We start from the raw sequence: 11112 nt of genomic DNA on the forward strand, positions 1-11112 counted from the left end.
AAGGGCCCACCCGGCGGCGGGAAACGGAACGATCAATCATCGTCAGTGGGCTGGGCTGGGTTCCCGGATTAGGCAGGACGCAGGCCAGAAACCAACACACACACACACACATAACTCGATCCAAAACCGGGGTGACAAACTCCCTCCAGCGTGAATGGGGGGGTTTTCGAGCAGGTCGTCCGTTACGTGCTTGAAATGTTTAAATTGCAAATTAGGCCCATGTGGGTCGCTGGCAGCTAAAAAGGGTGGGTCGCTCTGAATGTCGCTGAAACTTTTCTGTCCTGGGATGTACGTGTGTGTGTCTCCTCTCACTCTCACTCTCTTTCTCTCTCTCTCTCACGCGGGCGCGCGCATAATTCAACGCTTTCTTCGACGGTTTTGGCGTCGTTCGAAGGCATCATTTTTGGCAATCATAATCGGCGCATTTTCGACTGGCGGTTAAGTTTCAACTTTTTTGGATGCGTCCGAACGCTTCAAGCCCCCGTAAATGTCCTGGACCGATGCGTGATTCCCGCGAACCGGTTATGCTAAAGCCGGTTGCCCCAGCGATAGCGCATTGAATTATTTATACGCCGTGCAAGGTGACTCGTCTGGATTTTCTGGGCGGGTTTGGGAGTTTCACACCAAAAGGTCGTAGAAAGTCGCCCGCCCCTCCCAAAAATGACACCCCACTTGGGATGGGGGGTGTGTTTTCTCGATGAACTTTTCCAGGCGCACGAGGACGACGAGGAGTTGTGTGGTGATGATTTCCGAAATTGAGGCCGCCAGACATTTGCCAACTGCAGTTAGGGGCATTTTTTTAAATGTCGCTCGATTGGCTACAGCAGCAAGAGAAGAGAGCAGCACCCTTACGCCAAAAAGGGGGGTTGCCATGGAAACGCTGGAAAATTCGTGCCTTTTTCCACGTTGCTTCGATCGCCGCGCTGCGATTCCCTTTGCCTACTTCGCTCAATCCGCAAGCTAACGGCTTGGAATGGTTTTATTAGACTCGTGGTTGTGGTTTTTTTTTTCATCTTTGCATCTTGCTCACCTTCCCAAAACCGTACAAAATGCCATCCCTCTCCAGCAAACGGCTTCATTCATTCGCGCGGGGTGGCAATCTAAATTACATCTCGATCGTATTTCGAAGAACTGTGCGCGCCCGGAACCGGTACGATTTTGTGCGCTTCCGCTCCGTTTGGAGGCCGAAATAGCGACGTACCACGCGGAAGTACTTCTAATTGGTGCGTCCCGAGACCTCCTGAGCCCCCCATCAGACCCCCCTCTAGCCTCTCACCCGAGACCGGAAGGCTTTATTGTGTGGCCACGAGGTTTTGGGAGCTCAATCAGGGAGGAAACTAAAAAAAAACCAACGTCATTAGGATGGCCGATGGCCACGTCACGCCGTGTCGCATGTGCAAGCGTGTGTGTGTGTGTGCGGTCAATTTCGGCAAGCTCCAGCTGCGCTTTTCTACCCTCTCGCCGGCGGCCCCCATTACCGTGGCGGCCACCATTTATCGATGAGGTTTTTTTTCGTTGTTTTTGCTATCTTTCGTTCGCCGCCCGACAGCAGCAGGCTTGCCGGTTGTGAGGCCGAAATGAGGCCATTAAAAATCAATTTATGCACTATAAATCACATTAGTGTTATTGTTTTCTTCACTCGCCTTTTCGCTGCATGCCTCCTCCTCCTCCTCACTCTCTTACCCACCTTCCCGACAACCCGTACGCCTCTCACCGACCTTATCGCCGTCCGTCGCCCGACATTCTGGCGCTTCCGGCCGTGGGTTGGTTCCTGCAGGTCGCTCAGTTACAGACGGAGAAGGAGATAAGGGGAGCAGAATTACAGTACCGCACAAAATGGACGCACTTCCACCCGTGGAAAACCGCAACGCCCAACGAGGGAAATTCTCGCATCCCAGAATCGTGCCGCCGTTTCTCGCTCGGAATTGGAAATGGAAAATTAATTACGCCACTTGCCGATTGACTAGCCCTGCGGGGTGGTTTTCACCCCCTTCCTCCTCTCCCCCTGCCCCTGTCTAATTGGATGCGCTGGCTCTTCCCTGTCTCGCTGGCCAGAATAATTATCTCCAAGCCGACTCGAGGCGCGGCCTCGGAGGTCAGGTTTCGTCGAGAATGGCTTCCTGCAACCTTCACCTCCCGAGGATCGAAACCGGTGCCAGGGCAGAGGCTGGGTGTAGGAAACGTGATACCCGGGAACCCTGCCCCGGAAACCCCGGAAACCACGCATGCGTTAGCGGATCGGATCGGTGGCGATTGGAAAACCCAGCGAGCAAGGCAATGGTTTCAATCTATGGCATCTCTCGTTTGCGTGCTGCTGAAGGAAGAAACGAACGAGACGGTCTAGAGAGAAAGCGAGAAGGAAGAAAACCCCTGAACCAACGCCAACGACGCGGAGGGATATTTAATTACATTTTTAAAGCGTGTCTCACAGAAGCGCTCTGTCTCGAAAGGAACCAGAGGGACAAAGGGAACAAAAACCGAACCGAACGAAACCACTGCCCCCTAGACGAGTGATGGATGGATGGGAGTTGTGATAAGAAAACTCGAGAACTTCTTCGACACAGGATACGGCTGCGATGGATTTGTCCGGAACCCTCGGTCCCTTTTTGCCTTGTGCCGTTTGGGTTGCTTCAATCTTACCTCCAGAAGTGGCTTGGGAAAGGAAAACTCGCCGCGCGTTCGATCGGTTGCATTTTTCGTGAAAACCGACAGAAGTGACACGACTCCGTCCATCAAAATCCGGTACCATTCCGTTACGGATGCGTCAGTACACAGAAAAAAAAACACCAGAACACCACGCGAGGGGTTTTAAGTCTGCAGGACGGATTCCCGGCTTTTAACGCCCGGGTGTTAGAAACGGGACGACCCGACGATTGCGATCGGTTGCTATCGAAAGGGCGAAGGCCCATCGATGCTGTTTTGGGTCGCTTTGGGACGTTGGAAAATTCATCGCATCTTGGCATTGGCACATCCTTCGTTTCGACTCACCGTCTTCGAAGATGAAAGACACACCACTCCGGGGGTTTTCTTTCGCTTAGTTCTTTTGCCGTTTTTCCTCACTTACCAATGAGCGGAAAATGCGTGCTACTGGTGAAGGAAAAAGAAGCGAAAAGCACCCGAGAAAGCCGAGGACGGAAAGCATCAAATTTCGTTCACTCGCCGGTCGGTATCCTTGACGTGCGGAGTTTTGTTTTAAAAGAACGGGACGTCCTTTTCTTTTTGTTTATTGCTTCCTGGTGTGTGGAAGAACCAGAGCGTGCTATTAGTTATATGGATGCATTCGGGGCGCAAGGAAAGAAGATGAAAAACAAAATCATCCCCAAAAAATAATCACCATGCCAAGATGCGTGCGGTGAAGACGACTGGTGAAAAATGTCACGATCGCAACTAGCAGCCATCGCGCCTAAAAATACTCTCCGCAAATTCCTTGTGCCCGGTGAAGGGGGTGAATAGTAAATCACCCACCCAACCCACCCACCCATGCCCGGTGAGCGAGCGAAAACGATCGTGAGCATAAACTGCGAAATCGTCCACCCGCGACTAATGTTGCTCTGTGAATTTGTGCACCTCGACGTCGTTTGATGGTTTTTTTTTGGCCTCTTTCCTCCCTGAAATAGCTAACCCACAAGCTGAACCACCCCCTCCCCAGCTGGTGGTGAGTTTTCACGCGGGTGCGATCGCGAGATTTATGGAAAATTGCACGAAAAAAGCGTAACCCACCCCTTATTGCCCGCCCATTAGCGCGTGTTTTGAGTGGATTCTTTTTTTTTTTCTTTTTGCTCTTGCCAATGTGGGGCCTTTTTTTTCGCCAGCCGTGCCACGTAAATCACCCATCAAAGGGGGCAAAAGAGGATGACGTGCCAGGGTGGCATTTCACAACCGGGATGGATGAATTTCTTGATCCAACTTGCGAGTGACCGATCGATTGGCTTTCCTGCATTGGTGGCTTCCGGTTATGAGGCCACGCCACCACGTCTTTAAGGCGACTGAAGCCGGTTTAAGGGCTAACGGAAGGGCTCTACCAAGCTGCAATCCGATGCAACCGAACTCGGCTCACGTTTCCCTGCACGTTCGAGCTGAGACGGGGGATGAATGAATGGGAAAAAAGAATGCCCCATCTAAAAAGGATCAACGGAAGGATCTCACGGTGGATGGCCAAAAAGGACTTCTTTTCGGTGTCTAAAGCGTCGAGATTGAGCGAACGAGACCTTGGGGAGGAACGCTCTCGATTAATATGTAAATCTGACAGCACCGGGGGTGCGCAAAACGCCCAGATGTCCCTCAAGCCGGATGTAGTTCTCATCCCCAACTCAAAGGGACGCTCTGCAACGGACGAGATCATGCTTTAAGGTTTGAATGTCGCCAGCGTCCGTCCGTCCTTGATAATGGTGCTCTTTGTTGCAACGAGTGCTCCTTCCAGAACGAGGTGGCCGATTTAGGTGAATTTAAATCGCTGTACACGCGTGACATCGCGTCGGGAGAATAAAAAAGGTGAATTAAATCCACAAAAATGCACCATCTGCAGGACAATGGGCACTATGGGCTTTTTTTTCTGTTGGTGGCCGCTGATCGAGCTGGCAAAAAAAAAACACAGACCCAGTTCAGTTTTTCGGATACCAGCCTTTTCTGCCAGCGACGAATGCCGTAAGGGCTTTTCCACCCCTTTTTTTCTCCATCTCAACAGCAACAAAACGCGCCCTTCGAGCTCAACTGCCGTCGGTCACGAGCGAATAAATCCGCTCACGATCGTACCACCCTTTAGTCCTCTTTGGCCCCATTGTTTCGCGCACTCGATCGTGCGAATTGCGTGCAGTTTGGCCGCTTTCGTTCCCTACTCGAACGTGCTGGGCCGCGTGGACCATCAAGTACATTTCCTTCGTTCGCCTCAGAGCTCCTCCGACAACGGCAATGAGCCTGTCAATTGCCAGTCGTCGTTGTCGTCAACGTTTCTCGTGCGTCACACGAGCCGCCGGCGCCCTAAAGGGACACGAGAGACGGGTGAAAAAGGGAGGACAAATAGAAGAAGAAGAAAAAAACGAACGCGGTGATAAATTACTATCATTTACATTTATCACGATGATCCAGTTTCTCTCGAATGGGGAGGGTTTTTTTTCTAGCCTACCTCGCGGATGTTGGTGTCACGCGCGCAATAAAAAAACAGGCCTATCTGAAGCTGGCCCTTCCCCGAGTTCGTGATCGTGTGCCTGCATGTGTGTGTGTGTGTGTCACACTGGAAAAGTGTCGTCATCCGGGCTTCGGCACGATTAATCGATCAAGCTGTTCCATCGAAGGGCAGATCGCTGGAGCATGCGATCCGGATCCGTTTCGTAATCAACGACCATAACCTTGGGAGCCTTTGGGCAGCTAAAGGGATCTATGAGTCACCGTATCGTTGGCTAATTATTCAACTCGCCTTACGATCACGTTACGATCGCATAAAAGCGTGATCAAAATGGCGTTTTTGTGCCGCTAAAGGGCTGCAGGGATTTTTCACCAAATGTCACCAAGCCGGTGAAACAAAATAAATTGTCGCTCTCGTTTTCGGACAGGCGCATAAATCATAACCAACCCTGTTCGGGCGCAGGTACTGCAGACCTTTTGAAAGCCCTTTTTTTGTCAGTGACTCTACCCAGCTAACGAGCGTGTCCAATTGTCACAGACGGAATCACGGAAGGTAGCAGAAGCAAACGATCGAAAAAGTATAACACCAATTCCCGTTTGCCGTTGGAGAATGCTCTCGTCGATTGCAGGCCGTGTTTAGTTCGCCTAAAAATATCACCCACCCCAACAGGGGTGTCTCGCGATCGTTAAATCGTGCTTTATGCGCATTAATGCACCAACCGACCGACGGCATAACGTCCGGACGTTCACTCGCCTCATTACACATGCGTTACATTTGCCTGGCTGGGTCCCGTACAATGATCGTAAAAGCAAACCATTTGGTTTTTTTTGCACCGATCTTTCCCAAGCCACAAGCGGGTGATTATTGCGGCCAGAAATCGGTTAGGCAACAATGTACGAGGATGAACGCATCCTCGAGCCGGTGCACCTTTTGTCGAGTCGATAAGCCATCTTTTCCCCCCGTCGACCAGCTGATTAAACAATTACCGCGAATGCCGATGTGGAGGAATGTTAACTCGGGTGGGTGTGAGAGAAATGAAGGCGAAACAAAACAAAAAACACACACGTAATTGCGTAGTGTGCAAATGGCGTTCGGTGGCGCCAGCGTGAAATAATAAGCGCCTAATGAATATGGGCGGTTGAGTTTCCCGTAAGGAGAGCACTTTTTAGCCCAAATTCAATCGGTCAATTAAAAAAGCCCACCCCATTCGCTGCAAAACTCCTGCTAACATCATCTTATGGATCGGGAAAAGCTGTTTCGATGCACCCTTTTTTCTGCAACTCGCGGTATTTTACTCGCTCCGTAGGGGAATGACGACGTTTGCTTGTTAAGTGCGCCTGGTCACCGGTAGTCAGGGCCTTTTCCACGATTCGAGTTGCCTTTCGAAACGGGTTGAATAATTCATTCTACGCCCAGCACCCCACGGGATCGGCATTGGCGAGTGGAACATGTGCTCCACCCGCCGATTGCCAGGACCTTTGTCACCGTAAAGGGGGTTGGTGGGGGGAGTAAAGAACAACAAGAAGCATAAAAGCACACATTAAACGCTAGACGGTCTAGAGGGAATGAAGGGATCCGTCGCGCAATTGTGCCGCATTATCTTGATTGTCAGACACGATAGTCGGTAGCATTACAGCGTTAATTAAAATCTACAATCGAAACACACACACACACATACTGGGCCGATCTTTTTTTCGTGATTACTAACCTCCACCCACCCACCCACCGCCATTTTCGCTCCGTTTCGTTCGGTTCGGTTTTGCGCTAATTTTCAACTGACAGCGCGCGCGATTGTTATTTTGTAGCCGCGGCATTTTGTATGTGCGGGCGCCCTTTTTTTTTGTTGTTGCCTTCTTTCACTAGCCCTTCCTCCCATCCTCGCTTCCCACCCCCTACCAAACAATCCCACAGCCCGTCATTAATTCTATCACATGCCGCCCCGAGACACGGCCGTTCGTTCGTTCGTTGGAAATAGAAGATAATCGCACACACGCACACACGCTTGGTGGATCGAGGGAGGCTACGTCCGAGCGACGGTTGCCGTGGAAACTACGCCACACTGACTGCAACAAGAAGAAGAAGAAAAAGTAGGCTCGTGGGGGGAGAGAGACTTTAATTCGCATTATTAAGCTTGATTTATACTTTTATTTTCATTTCGCAGGAAATTGTTGTGATGTGTTTGGATTGCATGTAATTTTCTCTCTCGCTCTCTCCTCCCCCTCCTTCTGGTTTGCTCGCTGTACACGGTTTCCCCAGGCCAGCGCAACGCGCCGTAATGAGCCGTGTTTATGTTGGGGTTTTTTTTTTGTTTAAGCCGCCTCTTGCCTGTGCAGGGGTTGTTTTTATTCGCTTCACAAACACGCCCGAAATCGCTCGTGAGGTGTTTCAACCTAGGAGGGGGGAGGGGGTGAATTCCCCAAGTCCCCCCCACCTACCCACCATCCCTTCACACTCCTTGAGACGGAATTCAACGCCTCGGACACGACATGTGGGACAGATACGGACTTTTGGGGTTGGGTTGACTTTTTCGGCAGCACCGAAATACGCCCATGCTCTTTGGGGTCCCTCGAGGGGTGGAAGGGGGGGGGGGAATTGGAAAGTGGGGGGGGTTAGGGCCGACGAGAGAGATGGCATGTCATTACTATCGCGCTGTGGCGCCTCGAAACCGAGATTGATTAAACTCAAGCTGCGGTCGAAGCTGCGAAACGCGAGGAAGAACTTTAAAATGTTCTCTACCCCCCCATGCGTATGTGTGTGTGTGTGTGTGTGTGTGTGTGTGTGTGTGTGTGTTATGGCTCTAGTAACCCCAACCAGCCAGCACGTGGGTCCATTATCTCCCAGTTTCGCGGTGCCTTTCCCAGGACGCGCCTGAAATACGCCGCAACACTCGACATCACCCAGAGAAGGTCAGCAAAAAGGTGCCAGTTCCGTGGTTTGTTTGGGTGTTTGGGAGCTTCTTCTGCTTGTTCGCTTTTTGTGGCGTTTTCTAGCAATAAAAGAAAAAAGAAGCAAACATCCTGCCGTGACTGGGAAGGCGTGCAAAAGGCAGGAATTAATGTGCCACCGTTAGGGGTTGGCGAACGAGTTACCCGGCGATTCGTGGCCTCGGAAACGCATGTGTAACAGCAGTTACAACTAGATCTTCGCCTTACCGATCCCACCAGCCTTACCGCCCCCTGGGTGGCCCAGTTTCATGCACCAGACGCCATTGGCATTGCGGCCAAAGGCATCCATAAACGCGCCGAGGCCGAATCGCTCATGGCTGACGGACTTTCTGTCCGCCAGGAGGAGGGTTTAATCGCACCAGGGGTGGAAGAGAGAGGGGGGGGGTTAGATTCGATTAGGTAATTAATGGCCGCTTTTATGGCCTCTGGGGGGGGTTGCTCGATTGCGCGCGAGAAAAAATGCATTGAGCCGCAGGTGCGTGCGTCGTTATTGTTTTCGCGCAATGCCAGGCGTGGAAAACTGTGTTGCTGAGTGTGTACGCAATTGAAAGCTCTTCTGATTTTGATCTTTCCGGCGCGCCAAAGGCGTGGGCCAAATTTTGTGCCAACCGCCCCTCCATAAAGGCGTCTGGGCACGCCAAAAATTGAGAAAGAAAATCAATTTACCGATCGTAGCCCGCACGGCACGACCGTTCAATCGTGAGAGTGGGGTTTGTTTTTGCGCTCAAGTTGAAACTATTTTTGTTGCTCTGCTTTTGCTGTGCTATCGGGTTCGAGATGGGAACGCGTGGAATGATTGGAAGTGGGTTTTTATTAGGGCTCGAAAGTGGGTGGTACGAAAACCTCTCGCTTGGGCCAATTCCATTTGGGTCTGTTGAGTGGAACGCTGAAGTAGCTGGCTGAATTTTGGCCTCATAGACGAGTGGTGACCGCAATTTGGCCCATTGCAACAGTTTCAAATGACTTGGCGGAAGAAATCGAAGTGTTTTTGGTAGAATTACATGATCAACATAAACGGGACATAACCCTCAACAACCCTGGTTGTACGCAAGGCCGGCGGGTTTGGTGATATTGGAATAGAGCAAATGTTAACATAATTGACGAATAAAAAATAAAATGAAAAAATAATAACGATAGGCGTTTGTTTATTGTTGTGTAGTAAAAACATATTACAAAAAACGCGTACTTGTCCAAAAAAACAAGTGTTATCCTTTTGATCGTGGAGACGCCGGGGATTGAACCCGGGACTTCTCACATGCGAAGCGAGCGCTCTACCACTGAGCTACGTCCCCGATGAGAAACCAGCTCGTCAAGCGCATACATAAGCTGATCGATGCCACTGGTACCCACACACGCAATCCATCCACAGGCCACCAGATCACTTGCGCTTCGCTGGTCCCATAACCTACCTTTTTCACCCTCTTTTCATTTTCTTTATGCGTAGCCGTCGGTCGGGCGTTACGCGCGCTACGTTCATTCATAATCAGTCCGTTCGGCCCCGGGGGGTGGGTTGACGACGGGTGCGCACCGGTTGGCCCCCACGGTAAGGGATGGTCCGCGGGGGTCGTTCTTCGCTCCGCGTGGGGTCGTCGTTATTTTTAGTTCACTGCCGTTTGTCGATTTCGCTTCACCGTCTGTGTTCCTGTCCGCGACGACGACGACGACGGACGACGGACGGACGGCGACTTTTCACGGCCTGCTGCGTCCGGTTTCGGTGCGATCAAAGCGGAATCGAACGAAACGGTCCCTTTCCCGCTCAACCAACCCCCTCCCACCAAACTTTGGTCCACGGTTCCGGTGGAAAAAAGTGTCATCCTTTCCGAAAGGATGACCCTGAGCTCGATCGATACAGCTGGGGGAGAATTATTCACAAGGACATGACCTCCCAGGCCGCGTTTCAAGGGGTTGTGTTTGCAGAATGTTAAAATGTGCAAAATGTATGAGGGAGAAAGAGAGCGAGAGAGAGAGAGAGAGAGAAAGATAGAGATAGAGCCCCAGTGCACGAGCACGTTTTCCCCAAATTACAACCCCCTAATTGATAAAGCACATGCCATTGTGTTCGAGTGTGTTTTCTCTCTCCCTTTCACTCGTTTTCTTTCTCTCATTCTCTCTCTCTCTCTCTCTGTCTCGCTAACCGATTGCCGGAAAACGAGAAATTAAGCCCATTTGGCCGCACCGCGTCCGTCATCGTTCGTGTGTTCCAACCAAGCAAAAGGAAAAATAAAACGCAACCCGCTAACGAAAGAACTCATCACGAAAACGGCTGATTATCGGCTAAATGAGTGCTGCATTTAAAAGGGAGGTTTAATTAGTTTTTAATTGCATTTTCCAATTCTAGCCCCGCGCGACGAGGAAGTCGTGTCCGGTCTGGAGGCTCGCCCGTCTGCCGCCAGCCCCTCGGGGGATAATCTTCGGGTTCGCACGCATTTTCGAAACACACAACCACCACAACCACCACTACTAGCTCAAGAAGCGATGGTGACGGCAACGGAGAGGCCATTTAAATGGCCGCCAGAACGGCTATTAAAGAAAATAACAACAAAAACACACCCTCATTAGCGGGCGGGAGAAAAGCGATTGCTGCCACGGAGCGATGGAGCCGTGCGAGCGCTATAATTGCATCCGAATTGATAAGCCAGTGCGCCCGGTTTCGACACTAAAAAGCCATTTTTATTCTATTATTTATCAAACACCGGATCGAACGGAAATGTCGGCTGCACACGTGTGGCTCCAAAACACGTGTGACTCCCTTAACGAGTGTGGAAAAAGGACACCACCATCGAAGAAGGAAAATGGTCCTTCCCACTGCCACAATATGGCGGCGGCGACCAAGACAGGGTAGCAAAAGCTAACCCAAAAAGAAAACCGAAAACCCCCCGTACCATTTAGGGGCTGACTGGCCGTAAAAATCTAGGCAGAAATTGGCTATAAATTCAGCCTTAAATCGGCACTTCTCCGATGGTAATCCTCCCGCCGATGGGAGCACTGTGGGGGCTTTTTTCACGGGGCAAAGAAAATTGCTTCAGTTTCCCGGTGCTCGGTGTT

At 51.0% G+C, this 11112-nt stretch overlaps 1 non-coding gene across 1 annotated transcript; it reads right to left on the minus strand.

Annotated features, from left to right (window-relative positions):
- Positions 1 to 9287: 9287 nt before the first annotated feature.
- Positions 9288 to 9359, minus strand: Trnaa-cgc (transfer RNA alanine (anticodon CGC)). Its single transcript has one exon. It is a non-coding gene; the product is annotated as a tRNA-Ala (tRNA).
- Positions 9360 to 11112: the final 1753 nt, after the last annotated feature.

Source organism: Anopheles nili, chromosome 2, assembly GCF_943737925.1.
Source record: "Anopheles nili chromosome 2, idAnoNiliSN_F5_01, whole genome shotgun sequence".
NCBI classification, from domain to species: domain Eukaryota; kingdom Metazoa; phylum Arthropoda; class Insecta; order Diptera; family Culicidae; genus Anopheles; species Anopheles nili.